Source organism: Mytilus californianus, unplaced genomic scaffold, assembly GCF_021869535.1.
Source record: "Mytilus californianus isolate M0D057914Y unplaced genomic scaffold, xbMytCali1.0.p SCAF_9, whole genome shotgun sequence".
NCBI classification, from domain to species: Eukaryota; Metazoa; Mollusca; class Bivalvia; order Mytilida; family Mytilidae; genus Mytilus; species Mytilus californianus.
This window is the reverse complement of record NW_026262745.1, coordinates 83,836,557-83,853,679: the sequence shown is the minus strand read 5'-3', so window position 1 is coordinate 83,853,679 and position 17,123 is coordinate 83,836,557. Positions and strand designations below refer to the sequence as shown.

Genomic DNA, 17,123 nt, shown 5'->3' with positions numbered 1-17,123 from the left:
TATACATAGGCGATGGAAAAGGCTATGCAAGATAGCAATGTAGACGACACGGAGAGTCAAAGGTATAAACAGTAAAATAGGGAGAAGAGCGTCTAAGGGCCTGTGGCGCAACGGATAACGCGTCTGACTACGGATCAGAAGATTCCAGGTTCGAATCCTGGCAGGCTCGGAAAGTTTTTTGTCAATGCTTTTTAACACACCCTTTTGAAGCAAGTATATATAGTATCTGATATAGTGAGCAGTTAGAAGTTGCATTAAAAAGAAATGTCTGAACAGATTAGACTGAAAGCAACCAAACGTCAGAAACAGCTTGAAATGATTGCCGGGGTTTTGATGGAATATTTTCTTGGCACATATGTTGTGACTGCATGCCAATAACCTTTTTATCAAACATATTAGAAGGATACAACAAAAATAATGTCCTCCCCGGCGGGGAATCGAACCCCGGTCTCCCGCGTGACAGGCGGGGATACTAACCACTATACTACCGAGGACTTGATGATAAGTGCCCAATTTTTAACAGATAAAGCTAAACTTTAGAAATTAACAACCAAAAAAAGCCAGAAAAGCTAGTTTTCCCGCCTCCCTCAACTGAGAGAAATAAGCGTGCATCATATCAAATTGGAGTGTTATTTGCAGAAACAGTTTGATTCTGTGACTTATACATAGGCGATGGAAAAGGCTATGCAAGATAGCAATGTAGACGACACGGAGAGTCAAAGGTATAAACAGTAAAATAGGGAGAAGAGCGTCTAAGGGCCTGTGGCGCAACGGATAACGCGTCTGACTACGGATCAGAAGATTCCAGGTTCGAATCCTGGCAGGCTCGGAAAGTTTTTTGTCAATGCTTTTTAACACACCCTTTTGAAGCAAGTATATATAGTATCTGATATAGTGAGCAGTTAGAAGTTGCATTAAAAAGAAATGTCTGAACAGATTAGACTGAAAGCAACCAAACGTCAGAAACAGCTTGAAATGATTGCCGGGGTTTTGATGGAATATTTTCTTGGCACATATGTTGTGACTGCATGCCAATAACCTTTTTATCAAACATATTAGAAGGATACAACAAAAATAATGTCCTCCCCGGCGGGGAATCGAACCCCGGTCTCCCGCGTGACAGGCGGGGATACTAACCACTATACTACCGAGGACTTGATGATAAGTGCCCAATTTTTAACAGATAAAGCTAAACTTTAGAAATTAACAACCAAAAAAAGCCAGAAAAGCTAGTTTTCCCGCCTCCCTCAACTGAGAGAAATAAGCGTGCATCATATCAAATTGGAGTGTTATTTGCAGAAACAGTTTGATTCTGTGACTTATACATAGGCGATGGAAAAGGCTATGCAAGATAGCAATGTAGACGACACGGAGAGTCAAAGGTATAAACAGTAAAATAGGGAGAAGAGCGTCTAAGGGCCTGTGGCGCAACGGATAACGCGTCTGACTACGGATCAGAAGATTCCAGGTTCGAATCCTGGCAGGCTCGGAAAGTTTTTTGTCAATGCTTTTTAACACACCCTTTTGAAGCAAGTATATATAGTATCTGATATAGTGAGCAGTTAGAAGTTGCATTAAAAAGAAATGTCTGAACAGATTAGACTGAAAGCAACCAAACGTCAGAAACAGCTTGAAATGATTGCCGGGGTTTTGATGGAATATTTTCTTGGCACATATGTTGTGACTGCATGCCAATAACCTTTTTATCAAACATATTAGAAGGATACAACAAAAATAATGTCCTCCCCGGCGGGGAATCGAACCCCGGTCTCCCGCGTGACAGGCGGGGATACTAACCACTATACTACCGAGGACTTGATGATAAGTGCCCAATTTTTAACAGATAAAGCTAAACTTTAGAAATTAACAACCAAAAAAAGCCAGAAAAGCTAGTTTTCCCGCCTCCCTCAACTGAGAGAAATAAGCGTGCATCATATCAAATTGGAGTGTTATTTGCAGAAACAGTTTGATTCTGTGACTTATACATAGGCGATGGAAAAGGCTATGCAAGATAGCAATGTAGACGACACGGAGAGTCAAAGGTATAAACAGTAAAATAGGGAGAAGAGCGTCTAAGGGCCTGTGGCGCAACGGATAACGCGTCTGACTACGGATCAGAAGATTCCAGGTTCGAATCCTGGCAGGCTCGGAAAGTTTTTTGTCAATGCTTTTTAACACACCCTTTTGAAGCAAGTATATATAGTATCTGATATAGTGAGCAGTTAGAAGTTGCATTAAAAAGAAATGTCTGAACAGATTAGACTGAAAGCAACCAAACGTCAGAAACAGCTTGAAATGATTGCCGGGGTTTTGATGGAATATTTTCTTGGCACATATGTTGTGACTGCATGCCAATAACCTTTTTATCAAACATATTAGAAGGATACAACAAAAATAATGTCCTCCCCGGCGGGGAATCGAACCCCGGTCTCCCGCGTGACAGGCGGGGATACTAACCACTATACTACCGAGGACTTGATGATAAGTGCCCAATTTTTAACAGATAAAGCTAAACTTTAGAAATTAACAACCAAAAAAAGCCAGAAAAGCTAGTTTTCCCGCCTCCCTCAACTGAGAGAAATAAGCGTGCATCATATCAAATTGGAGTGTTATTTGCAGAAACAGTTTGATTCTGTGACTTATACATAGGCGATGGAAAAGGCTATGCAAGATAGCAATGTAGACGACACGGAGAGTCAAAGGTATAAACAGTAAAATAGGGAGAAGAGCGTCTAAGGGCCTGTGGCGCAACGGATAACGCGTCTGACTACGGATCAGAAGATTCCAGGTTCGAATCCTGGCAGGCTCGGAAAGTTTTTTGTCAATGCTTTTTAACACACCCTTTTGAAGCAAGTATATATAGTATCTGATATAGTGAGCAGTTAGAAGTTGCATTAAAAAGAAATGTCTGAACAGATTAGACTGAAAGCAACCAAACGTCAGAAACAGCTTGAAATGATTGCCGGGGTTTTGATGGAATATTTTCTTGGCACATATGTTGTGACTGCATGCCAATAACCTTTTTATCAAACATATTAGAAGGATACAACAAAAATAATGTCCTCCCCGGCGGGGAATCGAACCCCGGTCTCCCGCGTGACAGGCGGGGATACTAACCACTATACTACCGAGGACTTGATGATAAGTGCCCAATTTTTAACAGATAAAGCTAAACTTTAGAAATTAACAACCAAAAAAAGCCAGAAAAGCTAGTTTTCCCGCCTCCCTCAACTGAGAGAAATAAGCGTGCATCATATCAAATTGGAGTGTTATTTGCAGAAACAGTTTGATTCTGTGACTTATACATAGGCGATGGAAAAGGCTATGCAAGATAGCAATGTAGACGACACGGAGAGTCAAAGGTATAAACAGTAAAATAGGGAGAAGAGCGTCTAAGGGCCTGTGGCGCAACGGATAACGCGTCTGACTACGGATCAGAAGATTCCAGGTTCGAATCCTGGCAGGCTCGGAAAGTTTTTTGTCAATGCTTTTTAACACACCCTTTTGAAGCAAGTATATATAGTATCTGATATAGTGAGCAGTTAGAAGTTGCATTAAAAAGAAATGTCTGAACAGATTAGACTGAAAGCAACCAAACGTCAGAAACAGCTTGAAATGATTGCCGGGGTTTTGATGGAATATTTTCTTGGCACATATGTTGTGACTGCATGCCAATAACCTTTTTATCAAACATATTAGAAGGATACAACAAAAATAATGTCCTCCCCGGCGGGGAATCGAACCCCGGTCTCCCGCGTGACAGGCGGGGATACTAACCACTATACTACCGAGGACTTGATGATAAGTGCCCAATTTTTAACAGATAAAGCTAAACTTTAGAAATTAACAACCAAAAAAAGCCAGAAAAGCTAGTTTTCCCGCCTCCCTCAACTGAGAGAAATAAGCGTGCATCATATCAAATTGGAGTGTTATTTGCAGAAACAGTTTGATTCTGTGACTTATACATAGGCGATGGAAAAGGCTATGCAAGATAGCAATGTAGACGACACGGAGAGTCAAAGGTATAAACAGTAAAATAGGGAGAAGAGCGTCTAAGGGCCTGTGGCGCAACGGATAACGCGTCTGACTACGGATCAGAAGATTCCAGGTTCGAATCCTGGCAGGCTCGGAAAGTTTTTTGTCAATGCTTTTTAACACACCCTTTTGAAGCAAGTATATATAGTATCTGATATAGTGAGCAGTTAGAAGTTGCATTAAAAAGAAATGTCTGAACAGATTAGACTGAAAGCAACCAAACGTCAGAAACAGCTTGCAATGATTGCCGGGGTTTTGATGGAATATTTTCTTGGCACATATGTTGTGACTGCATGCCAATAACCTTTTTATCAAACATATTAGAAGGATACAACAAAAATAATGTCCTCCCCGGCGGGGAATCGAACCCCGGTCTCCCGCGTGACAGGCGGGGATACTAACCACTATACTACCGAGGACTTGATGATAAGTGCCCAATTTTTAACAGATAAAGCTAAACTTTAGAAATTAACAACCAAAAAAAGCCAGAAAAGCTAGTTTTCCCGCCTCCCTCAACTGAGAGAAATAAGCGTGCATCATATCAAATTGGAGTGTTATTTGCAGAAACAGTTTGATTCTGTGACTTATACATAGGCGATGGAAAAGGCTATGCAAGATAGCAATGTAGACGACACGGAGAGTCAAAGGTATAAACAGTAAAATAGGGAGAAGAGCGTCTAAGGGCCTGTGGCGCAACGGATAACGCGTCTGACTACGGATCAGAAGATTCCAGGTTCGAATCCTGGCAGGCTCGGAAAGTTTTTTGTCAATGCTTTTTAACACACCCTTTTGAAGCAAGTATATATAGTATCTGATATAGTGAGCAGTTAGAAGTTGCATTAAAAAGAAATGTCTGAACAGATTAGACTGAAAGCAACCAAACGTCAGAAACAGCTTGAAATGATTGCCGGGGTTTTGATGGAATATTTTCTTGGCACATATGTTGTGACTGCATGCCAATAACCTTTTTATCAAACATATTAGAAGGATACAACAAAAATAATGTCCTCCCCGGCGGGGAATCGAACCCCGGTCTCCCGCGTGACAGGCGGGGATACTAACCACTATACTACCGAGGACTTGATGATAAGTGCCCAATTTTTAACAGATAAAGCTAAACTTTAGAAATTAACAACCAAAAAAAGCCAGAAAAGCTAGTTTTCCCGCCTCCCTCAACTGAGAGAAATAAGCGTGCATCATATCAAATTGGAGTGTTATTTGCAGAAACAGTTTGATTCTGTGACTTATACATAGGCGATGGAAAAGGCTATGCAAGATAGCAATGTAGACGACACGGAGAGTCAAAGGTATAAACAGTAAAATAGGGAGAAGAGCGTCTAAGGGCCTGTGGCGCAACGGATAACGCGTCTGACTACGGATCAGAAGATTCCAGGTTCGAATCCTGGCAGGCTCGGAAAGTTTTTTGTCAATGCTTTTTAACACACCCTTTTGAAGCAAGTATATATAGTATCTGATATAGTGAGCAGTTAGAAGTTGCATTAAAAAGAAATGTCTGAACAGATTAGACTGAAAGCAACCAAACGTCAGAAACAGCTTGAAATGATTGCCGGGGTTTTGATGGAATATTTTCTTGGCACATATGTTGTGACTGCATGCCAATAACCTTTTTATCAAACATATTAGAAGGATACAACAAAAATAATGTCCTCCCCGGCGGGGAATCGAACCCCGGTCTCCCGCGTGACAGGCGGGGATACTAACCACTATACTACCGAGGACTTGATGATAAGTGCCCAATTTTTAACAGATAAAGCTAAACTTTAGAAATTAACAACCAAAAAAAGCCAGAAAAGCTAGTTTTCCCGCCTCCCTCAACTGAGAGAAATAAGCGTGCATCATATCAAATTGGAGTGTTATTTGCAGAAACAGTTTGATTCTGTGACTTATACATAGGCGATGGAAAAGGCTATGCAAGATAGCAATGTAGACGACACGGAGAGTCAAAGGTATAAACAGTAAAATAGGGAGAAGAGCGTCTAAGGGCCTGTGGCGCAACGGATAACGCGTCTGACTACGGATCAGAAGATTCCAGGTTCGAATCCTGGCAGGCTCGGAAAGTTTTTTGTCAATGCTTTTTAACACACCCTTTTGAAGCAAGTATATATAGTATCTGATATAGTGAGCAGTTAGAAGTTGCATTAAAAAGAAATGTCTGAACAGATTAGACTGAAAGCAACCAAACGTCAGAAACAGCTTGAAATGATTGCCGGGGTTTTGATGGAATATTTTCTTGGCACATATGTTGTGACTGCATGCCAATAACCTTTTTATCAAACATATTAGAAGGATACAACAAAAATAATGTCCTCCCCGGCGGGGAATCGAACCCCGGTCTCCCGCGTGACAGGCGGGGATACTAACCACTATACTACCGAGGACTTGATGATAAGTGCCCAATTTTTAACAGATAAAGCTAAACTTTAGAAATTAACAACCAAAAAAAGCCAGAAAAGCTAGTTTTCCCGCCTCCCTCAACTGAGAGAAATAAGCGTGCATCATATCAAATTGGAGTGTTATTTGCAGAAACAGTTTGATTCTGTGACTTATACATAGGCGATGGAAAAGGCTATGCAAGATAGCAATGTAGACGACACGGAGAGTCAAAGGTATAAACAGTAAAATAGGGAGAAGAGCGTCTAAGGGCCTGTGGCGCAACGGATAACGCGTCTGACTACGGATCAGAAGATTCCAGGTTCGAATCCTGGCAGGCTCGGAAAGTTTTTTGTCAATGCTTTTTAACACACCCTTTTGAAGCAAGTATATATAGTATCTGATATAGTGAGCAGTTAGAAGTTGCATTAAAAAGAAATGTCTGAACAGATTAGACTGAAAGCAACCAAACGTCAGAAACAGCTTGAAATGATTGCCGGGGTTTTGATGGAATATTTTCTTGGCACATATGTTGTGACTGCATGCCAATAACCTTTTTATCAAACATATTAGAAGGATACAACAAAAATAATGTCCTCCCCGGCGGGGAATCGAACCCCGGTCTCCCGCGTGACAGGCGGGGATACTAACCACTATACTACCGAGGACTTGATGATAAGTGCCCAATTTTTAACAGATAAAGCTAAACTTTAGAAATTAACAACCAAAAAAAGCCAGAAAAGCTAGTTTTCCCGCCTCCCTCAACTGAGAGAAATAAGCGTGCATCATATCAAATTGGAGTGTTATTTGCAGAAACAGTTTGATTCTGTGACTTATACATAGGCGATGGAAAAGGCTATGCAAGATAGCAATGTAGACGACACGGAGAGTCAAAGGTATAAACAGTAAAATAGGGAGAAGAGCGTCTAAGGGCCTGTGGCGCAACGGATAACGCGTCTGACTACGGATCAGAAGATTCCAGGTTCGAATCCTGGCAGGCTCGGAAAGTTTTTTGTCAATGCTTTTTAACACACCCTTTTGAAGCAAGTATATATAGTATCTGATATAGTGAGCAGTTAGAAGTTGCATTAAAAAGAAATGTCTGAACAGATTAGACTGAAAGCAACCAAACGTCAGAAACAGCTTGAAATGATTGCCGGGGTTTTGATGGAATATTTTCTTGGCACATATGTTGTGACTGCATGCCAATAACCTTTTTATCAAACATATTAGAAGGATACAACAAAAATAATGTCCTCCCCGGCGGGGAATCGAACCCCGGTCTCCCGCGTGACAGGCGGGGATACTAACCACTATACTACCGAGGACTTGATGATAAGTGCCCAATTTTTAACAGATAAAGCTAAACTTTAGAAATTAACAACCAAAAAAAGCCAGAAAAGCTAGTTTTCCCGCCTCCCTCAACTGAGAGAAATAAGCGTGCATCATATCAAATTGGAGTGTTATTTGCAGAAACAGTTTGATTCTGTGACTTATACATAGGCGATGGAAAAGGCTATGCAAGATAGCAATGTAGACGACACGGAGAGTCAAAGGTATAAACAGTAAAATAGGGAGAAGAGCGTCTAAGGGCCTGTGGCGCAACGGATAACGCGTCTGACTACGGATCAGAAGATTCCAGGTTCGAATCCTGGCAGGCTCGGAAAGTTTTTTGTCAATGCTTTTTAACACACCCTTTTGAAGCAAGTATATATAGTATCTGATATAGTGAGCAGTTAGAAGTTGCATTAAAAAGAAATGTCTGAACAGATTAGACTGAAAGCAACCAAACGTCAGAAACAGCTTGAAATGATTGCCGGGGTTTTGATGGAATATTTTCTTGGCACATATGTTGTGACTGCATGCCAATAACCTTTTTATCAAACATATTAGAAGGATACAACAAAAATAATGTCCTCCCCGGCGGGGAATCGAACCCCGGTCTCCCGCGTGACAGGCGGGGATACTAACCACTATACTACCGAGGACTTGATGATAAGTGCCCAATTTTTAACAGATAAAGCTAAACTTTAGAAATTAACAACCAAAAAAAGCCAGAAAAGCTAGTTTTCCCGCCTCCCTCAACTGAGAGAAATAAGCGTGCATCATATCAAATTGGAGTGTTATTTGCAGAAACAGTTTGATTCTGTGACTTATACATAGGCGATGGAAAAGGCTATGCAAGATAGCAATGTAGACGACACGGAGAGTCAAAGGTATAAACAGTAAAATAGGGAGAAGAGCGTCTAAGGGCCTGTGGCGCAACGGATAACGCGTCTGACTACGGATCAGAAGATTCCAGGTTCGAATCCTGGCAGGCTCGGAAAGTTTTTTGTCAATGCTTTTTAACACACCCTTTTGAAGCAAGTATATATAGTATCTGATATAGTGAGCAGTTAGAAGTTGCATTAAAAAGAAATGTCTGAACAGATTAGACTGAAAGCAACCAAACGTCAGAAACAGCTTGAAATGATTGCCGGGGTTTTGATGGAATATTTTCTTGGCACATATGTTGTGACTGCATGCCAATAACCTTTTTATCAAACATATTAGAAGGATACAACAAAAATAATGTCCTCCCCGGCGGGGAATCGAACCCCGGTCTCCCGCGTGACAGGCGGGGATACTAACCACTATACTACCGAGGACTTGATGATAAGTGCCCAATTTTTAACAGATAAAGCTAAACTTTAGAAATTAACAACCAAAAAAAGCCAGAAAAGCTAGTTTTCCCGCCTCCCTCAACTGAGAGAAATAAGCGTGCATCATATCAAATTGGAGTGTTATTTGCAGAAACAGTTTGATTCTGTGACTTATACATAGGCGATGGAAAAGGCTATGCAAGATAGCAATGTAGACGACACGGAGAGTCAAAGGTATAAACAGTAAAATAGGGAGAAGAGCGTCTAAGGGCCTGTGGCGCAACGGATAACGCGTCTGACTACGGATCAGAAGATTCCAGGTTCGAATCCTGGCAGGCTCGGAAAGTTTTTTGTCAATGCTTTTTAACACACCCTTTTGAAGCAAGTATATATAGTATCTGATATAGTGAGCAGTTAGAAGTTGCATTAAAAAGAAATGTCTGAACAGATTAGACTGAAAGCAACCAAACGTCAGAAACAGCTTGAAATGATTGCCGGGGTTTTGATGGAATATTTTCTTGGCACATATGTTGTGACTGCATGCCAATAACCTTTTTATCAAACATATTAGAAGGATACAACAAAAATAATGTCCTCCCCGGCGGGGAATCGAACCCCGGTCTCCCGCGTGACAGGCGGGGATACTAACCACTATACTACCGAGGACTTGATGATAAGTGCCCAATTTTTAACAGATAAAGCTAAACTTTAGAAATTAACAACCAAAAAAAGCCAGAAAAGCTAGTTTTCCCGCCTCCCTCAACTGAGAGAAATAAGCGTGCATCATATCAAATTGGAGTGTTATTTGCAGAAACAGTTTGATTCTGTGACTTATACATAGGCGATGGAAAAGGCTATGCAAGATAGCAATGTAGACGACACGGAGAGTCAAAGGTATAAACAGTAAAATAGGGAGAAGAGCGTCTAAGGGCCTGTGGCGCAACGGATAACGCGTCTGACTACGGATCAGAAGATTCCAGGTTCGAATCCTGGCAGGCTCGGAAAGTTTTTTGTCAATGCTTTTTAACACACCCTTTTGAAGCAAGTATATATAGTATCTGATATAGTGAGCAGTTAGAAGTTGCATTAAAAAGAAATGTCTGAACAGATTAGACTGAAAGCAACCAAACGTCAGAAACAGCTTGAAATGATTGCCGGGGTTTTGATGGAATATTTTCTTGGCACATATGTTGTGACTGCATGCCAATAACCTTTTTATCAAACATATTAGAAGGATACAACAAAAATAATGTCCTCCCCGGCGGGGAATCGAACCCCGGTCTCCCGCGTGACAGGCGGGGATACTAACCACTATACTACCGAGGACTTGATGATAAGTGCCCAATTTTTAACAGATAAAGCTAAACTTTAGAAATTAACAACCAAAAAAAGCCAGAAAAGCTAGTTTTCCCGCCTCCCTCAACTGAGAGAAATAAGCGTGCATCATATCAAATTGGAGTGTTATTTGCAGAAACAGTTTGATTCTGTGACTTATACATAGGCGATGGAAAAGGCTATGCAAGATAGCAATGTAGACGACACGGAGAGTCAAAGGTATAAACAGTAAAATAGGGAGAAGAGCGTCTAAGGGCCTGTGGCGCAACGGATAACGCGTCTGACTACGGATCAGAAGATTCCAGGTTCGAATCCTGGCAGGCTCGGAAAGTTTTTTGTCAATGCTTTTTAACACACCCTTTTGAAGCAAGTATATATAGTATCTGATATAGTGAGCAGTTAGAAGTTGCATTAAAAAGAAATGTCTGAACAGATTAGACTGAAAGCAACCAAACGTCAGAAACAGCTTGAAATGATTGCCGGGGTTTTGATGGAATATTTTCTTGGCACATATGTTGTGACTGCATGCCAATAACCTTTTTATCAAACATATTAGAAGGATACAACAAAAATAATGTCCTCCCCGGCGGGGAATCGAACCCCGGTCTCCCGCGTGACAGGCGGGGATACTAACCACTATACTACCGAGGACTTGATGATAAGTGCCCAATTTTTAACAGATAAAGCTAAACTTTAGAAATTAACAACCAAAAAAAGCCAGAAAAGCTAGTTTTCCCGCCTCCCTCAACTGAGAGAAATAAGCGTGCATCATATCAAATTGGAGTGTTATTTGCAGAAACAGTTTGATTCTGTGACTTATACATAGGCGATGGAAAAGGCTATGCAAGATAGCAATGTAGACGACACGGAGAGTCAAAGGTATAAACAGTAAAATAGGGAGAAGAGCGTCTAAGGGCCTGTGGCGCAACGGATAACGCGTCTGACTACGGATCAGAAGATTCCAGGTTCGAATCCTGGCAGGCTCGGAAAGTTTTTTGTCAATGCTTTTTAACACACCCTTTTGAAGCAAGTATATATAGTATCTGATATAGTGAGCAGTTAGAAGTTGCATTAAAAAGAAATGTCTGAACAGATTAGACTGAAAGCAACCAAACGTCAGAAACAGCTTGAAATGATTGCCGGGGTTTTGATGGAATATTTTCTTAGCACATATGTTGTGACTGCATGCCAATAACCTTTTTATCAAACATATTAGAAGGATACAACAAAAATAATGTCCTCCCCGGCGGGGAATCGAACCCCGGTCTCCCGCGTGACAGGCGGGGATACTAACCACTATACTACCGAGGACTTGATGATAAGTGCCCAATTTTTAACAGATAAAGCTAAACTTTAGAAATTAACAACCAAAAAAAGCCAGAAAAGCTAGTTTTCCCGCCTCCCTCAACTGAGAGAAATAAGCGTGCATCATATCAAATTGGAGTGTTATTTGCAGAAACAGTTTGATTCTGTGACTTATACATAGGCGATGGAAAAGGCTATGCAAGATAGCAATGTAGACGACACGGAGAGTCAAAGGTATAAACAGTAAAATAGGGAGAAGAGCGTCTAAGGGCCTGTGGCGCAACGGATAACGCGTCTGACTACGGATCAGAAGATTCCAGGTTCGAATCCTGGCAGGCTCGGAAAGTTTTTTGTCAATGCTTTTTAACACACCCTTTTGAAGCAAGTATATATAGTATCTGATATAGTGAGCAGTTAGAAGTTGCATTAAAAAGAAATGTCTGAACAGATTAGACTGAAAGCAACCAAACGTCAGAAACAGCTTGAAATGATTGCCGGGGTTTTGATGGAATATTTTCTTGGCACATATGTTGTGACTGCATGCCAATAACCTTTTTATCAAACATATTAGAAGGATACAACAAAAATAATGTCCTCCCCGGCGGGGAATCGAACCCCGGTCTCCCGCGTGACAGGCGGGGATACTAACCACTATACTACCGAGGACTTGATGATAAGTGCCCAATTTTTAACAGATAAAGCTAAACTTTAGAAATTAACAACCAAAAAAAGCCAGAAAAGCTAGTTTTCCCGCCTCCCTCAACTGAGAGAAATAAGCGTGCATCATATCAAATTGGAGTGTTATTTGCAGAAACAGTTTGATTCTGTGACTTATACATAGGCGATGGAAAAGGCTATGCAAGATAGCAATGTAGACGACACGGAGAGTCAAAGGTATAAACAGTAAAATAGGGAGAAGAGCGTCTAAGGGCCTGTGGCGCAACGGATAACGCGTCTGACTACGGATCAGAAGATTCCAGGTTCGAATCCTGGCAGGCTCGGAAAGTTTTTTGTCAATGCTTTTTAACACACCCTTTTGAAGCAAGTATATATAGTATCTGATATAGTGAGCAGTTAGAAGTTGCATTAAAAAGAAATGTCTGAACAGATTAGACTGAAAGCAACCAAACGTCAGAAACAGCTTGAAATGATTGCCGGGGTTTTGATGGAATATTTTCTTGGCACATATGTTGTGACTGCATGCCAATAACCTTTTTATCAAACATATTAGAAGGATACAACAAAAATAATGTCCTCCCCGGCGGGGAATCGAACCCCGGTCTCCCGCGTGACAGGCGGGGATACTAACCACTATACTACCGAGGACTTGATGATAAGTGCCCAATTTTTAACAGATAAAGCTAAACTTTAGAAATTAACAACCAAAAAAAGCCAGAAAAGCTAGTTTTCCCGCCTCCCTCAACTGAGAGAAATAAGCGTGCATCATATCAAATTGGAGTGTTATTTGCAGAAACAGTTTGATTCTGTGACTTATACATAGGCGATGGAAAAGGCTATGCAAGATAGCAATGTAGACGACACGGAGAGTCAAAGGTATAAACAGTAAAATAGGGAGAAGAGCGTCTAAGGGCCTGTGGCGCAACGGATAACGCGTCTGACTACGGATCAGAAGATTCCAGGTTTGAATCCTGGCAGGCTCGGAAAGTTTTTTGTCAATGCTTTTTAACACACCCTTTTGAAGCAAGTATATATAGTATCTGATATAGTGAGCAGTTAGAAGTTGCATTAAAAAGAAATGTCTGAACAGATTAGACTGAAAGCAACCAAACGTCAGAAACAGCTTGAAATGATTGCCGGGGTTTTGATGGAATATTTTCTTGGCACATATGTTGTGACTGCATGCCAATAACCTTTTTATCAAACATATTAGAAGGATACAACAAAAATAATGTCCTCCCCGGCGGGGAATCGAACCCCGGTCTCCCGCGTGACAGGCGGGGATACTAACCACTATACTACCGAGGACTTGATGATAAGTGCCCAATTTTTAACAGATAAAGCTAAACTTTAGAAATTAACAACCAAAAAAAGCCAGAAAAGCTAGTTTTCCCGCCTCCCTCAACTGAGAGAAATAAGCGTGCATCATATCAAATTGGAGTGTTATTTGCAGAAACAGTTTGATTCTGTGACTTATACATAGGCGATGGAAAAGGCTATGCAAGATAGCAATGTAGACGACACGGAGAGTCAAAGGTATAAACAGTAAAATAGGGAGAAGAGCGTCTAAGGGCCTGTGGCGCAACGGATAACGCGTCTGACTACGGATCAGAAGATTCCAGGTTCGAATCCTGGCAGGCTCGGAAAGTTTTTTGTCAATGCTTTTTAACACACCCTTTTGAAGCAAGTATATATAGTATCTGATATAGTGAGCAGTTAGAAGTTGCATTAAAAAGAAATGTCTGAACAGATTAGACTGAAAGCAACCAAACGTCAGAAACAGCTTGAAATGATTGCCGGGTTTTTGATGGAATATTTTCTTGGCACATATGTTGTGACTGCATGCCAATAACCTTTTTATCAAACATATTAGAAGGATACAACAAAAATAATGTCCTCCCCGGCGGGGAATCGAACCCCGGTCTCCCGCGTGACAGGCGGGGATACTAACCACTATACTACCGAGGACTTGATGATAAGTGCCCAATTTTTAACAGATAAAGCTAAACTTTAGAAATTAACAACCAAAAAAAGCCAGAAAAGCTAGTTTTCCCGCCTCCCTCAACTGAGAGAAATAAGCGTGCATCATATCAAATTGGAGTGTTATTTGCAGAAACAGTTTGATTCTGTGACTTATACATAGGCGATGGAAAAGGCTATGCAAGATAGCAATGTAGACGACACGGAGAGTCAAAGGTATAAACAGTAAAATAGGGAGAAGAGCGTCTAAGGGCCTGTGGCGCAACGGATAACGCGTCTGACTACGGATCAGAAGATTCCAGGTTCGAATCCTGGCAGGCTCGGAAAGTTTTTTGTCAATGCTTTTTAACACACCCTTTTGAAGCAAGTATATATAGTATCTGATATAGTGAGCAGTTAGAAGTTGCATTAAAAAGAAATGTCTGGACAGATTAGACTGAAAGCAACCAAACGTCAGAAACAGCTTGAAATGATTGCCGGGGTTTTGATGGAATATTTTCTTGGCACATATGTTGTGACTGCATGCCAATAACCTTTTTATCAAACATATTAGAAGGATACAACAAAAATAATGTCCTCCCCGGCGGGGAATCGAACCCCGGTCTCCCGCGTGACAGGCGGGGATACTAACCACTATACTACCGAGGACTTGATGATAAGTGCCCAATTTTTAACAGATAAAGCTAAACTTTAGAAATTAACAACCAAAAAAAGCCAGAAAAGCTAGTTTTCCCGCCTCCCTCAACTGAGAGAAATAAGCGTGCATCATATCAAATTGGAGTGTTATTTGCAGAAACAGTTTGATTCTGTGACTTATACATAGGCGATGGAAAAGGCTATGCAAGATAGCAATGTAGACGACACGGAGAGTCAAAGGTATAAACAGTAAAATAGGGAGAAGAGCGTCTAAGGGCCTGTGGCGCAACGGATAACGCGTCTGACTACGGATCAGAAGATTCCAGGTTCGAATCCTGGCAGGCTCGGAAAGTTTTTTGTCAATGCTTTTTAACACACCCTTTTGAAGCAAGTATATATAGTATCTGATATAGTGAGCAGTTAGAAGTTGCATTAAAAAGAAATGTCTGAACAGATTAGACTGAAAGCAACCAAACGTCAGAAACAGCTTGAAATGATTGCCGGGGTTTTGATGGAATATTTTCTTGGCACATATGTTGTGACTGCATGCCAATAACCTTTTTATCAAACATATTAGAAGGATACAACAAAAATAATGTCCTCCCCGGCGGGGAATCGAACCCCGGTCTCCCGCGTGACAGGCGGGGATACTAACCACTATACTACCGAGGACTTGATGATAAGTGCCCAATTTTTAACAGATAAAGCTAAACTTTAGAAATTAACAACCAAAAAAAGCCAGAAAAGCTAGTTTTCCCGCCTCCCTCAACTGAGAGAAATAAGCGTGCATCATATCAAATTGGAGTGTTATTTGCAGAAACAGTTTGATTCTGTGACTTATACATAGGCGATGGAAAAGGCTATGCAAGATAGCAATTAGTCCGAGATTACTCTGACGTCCAACGGCTGTTTTGCCAGACAAGCTGGGGCCGTGGGACGTCAGAGCTCGTCCCATATCAAAAAGTGGATATTTGCCCGTCCAAAATAGATGCGCTGCTTCGTCGCTTCAAGTGCCAACGGACGGCCTTGGAATTATATGAATCGGGTATCAATTTGTTCATTTTTCATTTATCTCTTCATTTATGTAAGTTTCACCTACCTGCCACCCTTTATTTTCTCATATTTAGACAGTTTTCACAGTGACCCACCGATTCTGGCATTTTGACTTTCATTTTGAAAGATTGTCATGTGATCACGAGAAAAAAGTAAGGCACAATGGACTATGGGAAATGATGTATGCATATGACCCTAGGTCAATATGAATATATAATTTAACACCTCGCTCATTTACGATGCAAGCAATGTTAATATCCGAGAGCTTCCGACTGTTATCGTGGTTGGCACTAAATGCTTAATACCGATCTCCTGTAAAGAAGGTGAAAAATCGTGGTTGGCTTCTAAATGTTAAATATCGATCTCCTATAAAGGAGGTGAAAAAGTATAAATATTTGCATATTTGAGTCTCGAGGTCGCGAAATCTCTCGTAACTTGACGTCCATTTGAAAATAAAAGTAAAAATGTCTGAATCGATGGGTCATTGTGAAAACTGTCTAAATATGAGAAAATAAAGGGTGGCAGGTAGGTGAAACTTACATAAATGAAGAGATAAATGAAAAATGAACAAATTGATACCCGATTCATATAATTCCAAGGCCGTCCGTTGGCACTAGAAGCGACGAAGCAGCGCATCTATTTTGGACGGGCAAATATCCACTTTTTGATATGGGACGAGCTCTGACGTCCCACGGCCCCAGCTTGTCTGGCAAAACAGCCGTTGGACGTCAGAGTAATCTCGGACTAGATAGCAATGTAGACGACACGGAGAGTCAAAGGTATAAACAGTAAAATAGGGAGAAGAGCGTCTAAGGGCCTGTGGCGCAACGGATAACGCGTCTGACTACGGATCAGAAGATTCCAGGTTCGAATCCTGGCAGGCTCGGAAAGTTTTTTGTCAATGCTTTTTAACACACCCTTTTGAAGCAAGTATATATAGTATCTGATATAGTGAGCAGTTAGAAGTTGCATTAAAAAGAAATGTCTGAACAGATTAGACTGAAAGCAACCAAACGTCAGAAACAGCTTGAAATGATTGCCGGGGTTTTGATGGAATATTTTCTTGGC

At 41.1% G+C, this 17,123-nt stretch overlaps 49 non-coding genes across 49 annotated transcripts; 25 read left to right on the top strand and 24 right to left on the bottom strand.

The window, feature by feature from the left end:
- Positions 1 to 96: 96 nt before the first annotated feature.
- Positions 97 to 169, top strand: Trnar-acg (transfer RNA arginine (anticodon ACG)). The gene has a single exon. It is a non-coding gene; the product is annotated as a tRNA-Arg (tRNA).
- Positions 170 to 422: 253 nt separating this feature from the next.
- On the bottom strand, positions 423 to 494 carry Trnad-guc (transfer RNA aspartic acid (anticodon GUC)). The gene has a single exon. It is a non-coding gene; the product is annotated as a tRNA-Asp (tRNA).
- Positions 495 to 756: 262 nt separating this feature from the next.
- On the top strand, positions 757 to 829 carry Trnar-acg (transfer RNA arginine (anticodon ACG)). The gene has a single exon. It is a non-coding gene; the product is annotated as a tRNA-Arg (tRNA).
- Positions 830 to 1,082: 253 nt separating this feature from the next.
- Positions 1,083 to 1,154, bottom strand: Trnad-guc (transfer RNA aspartic acid (anticodon GUC)). Its single transcript has one exon. It is a non-coding gene; the product is annotated as a tRNA-Asp (tRNA).
- Positions 1,155 to 1,416: 262 nt separating this feature from the next.
- On the top strand, positions 1,417 to 1,489 carry Trnar-acg (transfer RNA arginine (anticodon ACG)). Its single transcript has one exon. It is a non-coding gene; the product is annotated as a tRNA-Arg (tRNA).
- A 253-nt stretch (positions 1,490 to 1,742) lies between these two features.
- On the bottom strand, positions 1,743 to 1,814 carry Trnad-guc (transfer RNA aspartic acid (anticodon GUC)). Its single transcript has one exon. It is a non-coding gene; the product is annotated as a tRNA-Asp (tRNA).
- Positions 1,815 to 2,076: 262 nt separating this feature from the next.
- Trnar-acg (transfer RNA arginine (anticodon ACG)) lies at positions 2,077 to 2,149 on the top strand. Its single transcript has one exon. It is a non-coding gene; the product is annotated as a tRNA-Arg (tRNA).
- A 253-nt stretch (positions 2,150 to 2,402) lies between these two features.
- Trnad-guc (transfer RNA aspartic acid (anticodon GUC)) lies at positions 2,403 to 2,474 on the bottom strand. Its single transcript has one exon. It is a non-coding gene; the product is annotated as a tRNA-Asp (tRNA).
- Positions 2,475 to 2,736: 262 nt separating this feature from the next.
- Positions 2,737 to 2,809, top strand: Trnar-acg (transfer RNA arginine (anticodon ACG)). Its single transcript has one exon. It is a non-coding gene; the product is annotated as a tRNA-Arg (tRNA).
- Positions 2,810 to 3,062: 253 nt separating this feature from the next.
- Trnad-guc (transfer RNA aspartic acid (anticodon GUC)) lies at positions 3,063 to 3,134 on the bottom strand. Its single transcript has one exon. It is a non-coding gene; the product is annotated as a tRNA-Asp (tRNA).
- A 262-nt stretch (positions 3,135 to 3,396) lies between these two features.
- Trnar-acg (transfer RNA arginine (anticodon ACG)) lies at positions 3,397 to 3,469 on the top strand. The gene has a single exon. It is a non-coding gene; the product is annotated as a tRNA-Arg (tRNA).
- A 253-nt stretch (positions 3,470 to 3,722) lies between these two features.
- On the bottom strand, positions 3,723 to 3,794 carry Trnad-guc (transfer RNA aspartic acid (anticodon GUC)). Its single transcript has one exon. It is a non-coding gene; the product is annotated as a tRNA-Asp (tRNA).
- A 262-nt stretch (positions 3,795 to 4,056) lies between these two features.
- On the top strand, positions 4,057 to 4,129 carry Trnar-acg (transfer RNA arginine (anticodon ACG)). Its single transcript has one exon. It is a non-coding gene; the product is annotated as a tRNA-Arg (tRNA).
- A 253-nt stretch (positions 4,130 to 4,382) lies between these two features.
- Trnad-guc (transfer RNA aspartic acid (anticodon GUC)) lies at positions 4,383 to 4,454 on the bottom strand. The gene has a single exon. It is a non-coding gene; the product is annotated as a tRNA-Asp (tRNA).
- Positions 4,455 to 4,716: 262 nt separating this feature from the next.
- Positions 4,717 to 4,789, top strand: Trnar-acg (transfer RNA arginine (anticodon ACG)). Its single transcript has one exon. It is a non-coding gene; the product is annotated as a tRNA-Arg (tRNA).
- A 253-nt stretch (positions 4,790 to 5,042) lies between these two features.
- Positions 5,043 to 5,114, bottom strand: Trnad-guc (transfer RNA aspartic acid (anticodon GUC)). The gene has a single exon. It is a non-coding gene; the product is annotated as a tRNA-Asp (tRNA).
- A 262-nt stretch (positions 5,115 to 5,376) lies between these two features.
- On the top strand, positions 5,377 to 5,449 carry Trnar-acg (transfer RNA arginine (anticodon ACG)). Its single transcript has one exon. It is a non-coding gene; the product is annotated as a tRNA-Arg (tRNA).
- A 253-nt stretch (positions 5,450 to 5,702) lies between these two features.
- On the bottom strand, positions 5,703 to 5,774 carry Trnad-guc (transfer RNA aspartic acid (anticodon GUC)). Its single transcript has one exon. It is a non-coding gene; the product is annotated as a tRNA-Asp (tRNA).
- A 262-nt stretch (positions 5,775 to 6,036) lies between these two features.
- Trnar-acg (transfer RNA arginine (anticodon ACG)) lies at positions 6,037 to 6,109 on the top strand. Its single transcript has one exon. It is a non-coding gene; the product is annotated as a tRNA-Arg (tRNA).
- A 253-nt stretch (positions 6,110 to 6,362) lies between these two features.
- Positions 6,363 to 6,434, bottom strand: Trnad-guc (transfer RNA aspartic acid (anticodon GUC)). Its single transcript has one exon. It is a non-coding gene; the product is annotated as a tRNA-Asp (tRNA).
- Positions 6,435 to 6,696: 262 nt separating this feature from the next.
- Trnar-acg (transfer RNA arginine (anticodon ACG)) lies at positions 6,697 to 6,769 on the top strand. The gene has a single exon. It is a non-coding gene; the product is annotated as a tRNA-Arg (tRNA).
- Positions 6,770 to 7,022: 253 nt separating this feature from the next.
- Positions 7,023 to 7,094, bottom strand: Trnad-guc (transfer RNA aspartic acid (anticodon GUC)). The gene has a single exon. It is a non-coding gene; the product is annotated as a tRNA-Asp (tRNA).
- A 262-nt stretch (positions 7,095 to 7,356) lies between these two features.
- Positions 7,357 to 7,429, top strand: Trnar-acg (transfer RNA arginine (anticodon ACG)). The gene has a single exon. It is a non-coding gene; the product is annotated as a tRNA-Arg (tRNA).
- A 253-nt stretch (positions 7,430 to 7,682) lies between these two features.
- Positions 7,683 to 7,754, bottom strand: Trnad-guc (transfer RNA aspartic acid (anticodon GUC)). Its single transcript has one exon. It is a non-coding gene; the product is annotated as a tRNA-Asp (tRNA).
- Positions 7,755 to 8,016: 262 nt separating this feature from the next.
- Positions 8,017 to 8,089, top strand: Trnar-acg (transfer RNA arginine (anticodon ACG)). The gene has a single exon. It is a non-coding gene; the product is annotated as a tRNA-Arg (tRNA).
- A 253-nt stretch (positions 8,090 to 8,342) lies between these two features.
- Positions 8,343 to 8,414, bottom strand: Trnad-guc (transfer RNA aspartic acid (anticodon GUC)). The gene has a single exon. It is a non-coding gene; the product is annotated as a tRNA-Asp (tRNA).
- A 262-nt stretch (positions 8,415 to 8,676) lies between these two features.
- Trnar-acg (transfer RNA arginine (anticodon ACG)) lies at positions 8,677 to 8,749 on the top strand. Its single transcript has one exon. It is a non-coding gene; the product is annotated as a tRNA-Arg (tRNA).
- A 253-nt stretch (positions 8,750 to 9,002) lies between these two features.
- On the bottom strand, positions 9,003 to 9,074 carry Trnad-guc (transfer RNA aspartic acid (anticodon GUC)). The gene has a single exon. It is a non-coding gene; the product is annotated as a tRNA-Asp (tRNA).
- A 262-nt stretch (positions 9,075 to 9,336) lies between these two features.
- Positions 9,337 to 9,409, top strand: Trnar-acg (transfer RNA arginine (anticodon ACG)). Its single transcript has one exon. It is a non-coding gene; the product is annotated as a tRNA-Arg (tRNA).
- A 253-nt stretch (positions 9,410 to 9,662) lies between these two features.
- Trnad-guc (transfer RNA aspartic acid (anticodon GUC)) lies at positions 9,663 to 9,734 on the bottom strand. Its single transcript has one exon. It is a non-coding gene; the product is annotated as a tRNA-Asp (tRNA).
- Positions 9,735 to 9,996: 262 nt separating this feature from the next.
- On the top strand, positions 9,997 to 10,069 carry Trnar-acg (transfer RNA arginine (anticodon ACG)). The gene has a single exon. It is a non-coding gene; the product is annotated as a tRNA-Arg (tRNA).
- A 253-nt stretch (positions 10,070 to 10,322) lies between these two features.
- On the bottom strand, positions 10,323 to 10,394 carry Trnad-guc (transfer RNA aspartic acid (anticodon GUC)). Its single transcript has one exon. It is a non-coding gene; the product is annotated as a tRNA-Asp (tRNA).
- A 262-nt stretch (positions 10,395 to 10,656) lies between these two features.
- Positions 10,657 to 10,729, top strand: Trnar-acg (transfer RNA arginine (anticodon ACG)). The gene has a single exon. It is a non-coding gene; the product is annotated as a tRNA-Arg (tRNA).
- A 253-nt stretch (positions 10,730 to 10,982) lies between these two features.
- On the bottom strand, positions 10,983 to 11,054 carry Trnad-guc (transfer RNA aspartic acid (anticodon GUC)). Its single transcript has one exon. It is a non-coding gene; the product is annotated as a tRNA-Asp (tRNA).
- Positions 11,055 to 11,316: 262 nt separating this feature from the next.
- Positions 11,317 to 11,389, top strand: Trnar-acg (transfer RNA arginine (anticodon ACG)). Its single transcript has one exon. It is a non-coding gene; the product is annotated as a tRNA-Arg (tRNA).
- A 253-nt stretch (positions 11,390 to 11,642) lies between these two features.
- Positions 11,643 to 11,714, bottom strand: Trnad-guc (transfer RNA aspartic acid (anticodon GUC)). Its single transcript has one exon. It is a non-coding gene; the product is annotated as a tRNA-Asp (tRNA).
- Positions 11,715 to 11,976: 262 nt separating this feature from the next.
- On the top strand, positions 11,977 to 12,049 carry Trnar-acg (transfer RNA arginine (anticodon ACG)). Its single transcript has one exon. It is a non-coding gene; the product is annotated as a tRNA-Arg (tRNA).
- A 253-nt stretch (positions 12,050 to 12,302) lies between these two features.
- Positions 12,303 to 12,374, bottom strand: Trnad-guc (transfer RNA aspartic acid (anticodon GUC)). The gene has a single exon. It is a non-coding gene; the product is annotated as a tRNA-Asp (tRNA).
- A 262-nt stretch (positions 12,375 to 12,636) lies between these two features.
- Positions 12,637 to 12,709, top strand: Trnar-acg (transfer RNA arginine (anticodon ACG)). Its single transcript has one exon. It is a non-coding gene; the product is annotated as a tRNA-Arg (tRNA).
- Positions 12,710 to 12,962: 253 nt separating this feature from the next.
- On the bottom strand, positions 12,963 to 13,034 carry Trnad-guc (transfer RNA aspartic acid (anticodon GUC)). Its single transcript has one exon. It is a non-coding gene; the product is annotated as a tRNA-Asp (tRNA).
- Positions 13,035 to 13,296: 262 nt separating this feature from the next.
- On the top strand, positions 13,297 to 13,369 carry Trnar-acg (transfer RNA arginine (anticodon ACG)). The gene has a single exon. It is a non-coding gene; the product is annotated as a tRNA-Arg (tRNA).
- Positions 13,370 to 13,622: 253 nt separating this feature from the next.
- Positions 13,623 to 13,694, bottom strand: Trnad-guc (transfer RNA aspartic acid (anticodon GUC)). The gene has a single exon. It is a non-coding gene; the product is annotated as a tRNA-Asp (tRNA).
- Positions 13,695 to 13,956: 262 nt separating this feature from the next.
- Positions 13,957 to 14,029, top strand: Trnar-acg (transfer RNA arginine (anticodon ACG)). Its single transcript has one exon. It is a non-coding gene; the product is annotated as a tRNA-Arg (tRNA).
- Positions 14,030 to 14,282: 253 nt separating this feature from the next.
- Positions 14,283 to 14,354, bottom strand: Trnad-guc (transfer RNA aspartic acid (anticodon GUC)). The gene has a single exon. It is a non-coding gene; the product is annotated as a tRNA-Asp (tRNA).
- Positions 14,355 to 14,616: 262 nt separating this feature from the next.
- On the top strand, positions 14,617 to 14,689 carry Trnar-acg (transfer RNA arginine (anticodon ACG)). Its single transcript has one exon. It is a non-coding gene; the product is annotated as a tRNA-Arg (tRNA).
- A 253-nt stretch (positions 14,690 to 14,942) lies between these two features.
- On the bottom strand, positions 14,943 to 15,014 carry Trnad-guc (transfer RNA aspartic acid (anticodon GUC)). Its single transcript has one exon. It is a non-coding gene; the product is annotated as a tRNA-Asp (tRNA).
- A 262-nt stretch (positions 15,015 to 15,276) lies between these two features.
- Trnar-acg (transfer RNA arginine (anticodon ACG)) lies at positions 15,277 to 15,349 on the top strand. Its single transcript has one exon. It is a non-coding gene; the product is annotated as a tRNA-Arg (tRNA).
- Positions 15,350 to 15,602: 253 nt separating this feature from the next.
- Trnad-guc (transfer RNA aspartic acid (anticodon GUC)) lies at positions 15,603 to 15,674 on the bottom strand. The gene has a single exon. It is a non-coding gene; the product is annotated as a tRNA-Asp (tRNA).
- Positions 15,675 to 16,868: 1,194 nt separating this feature from the next.
- Positions 16,869 to 16,941, top strand: Trnar-acg (transfer RNA arginine (anticodon ACG)). Its single transcript has one exon. It is a non-coding gene; the product is annotated as a tRNA-Arg (tRNA).
- The last annotated feature ends 182 nt before the right edge of the window (positions 16,942 to 17,123 follow it).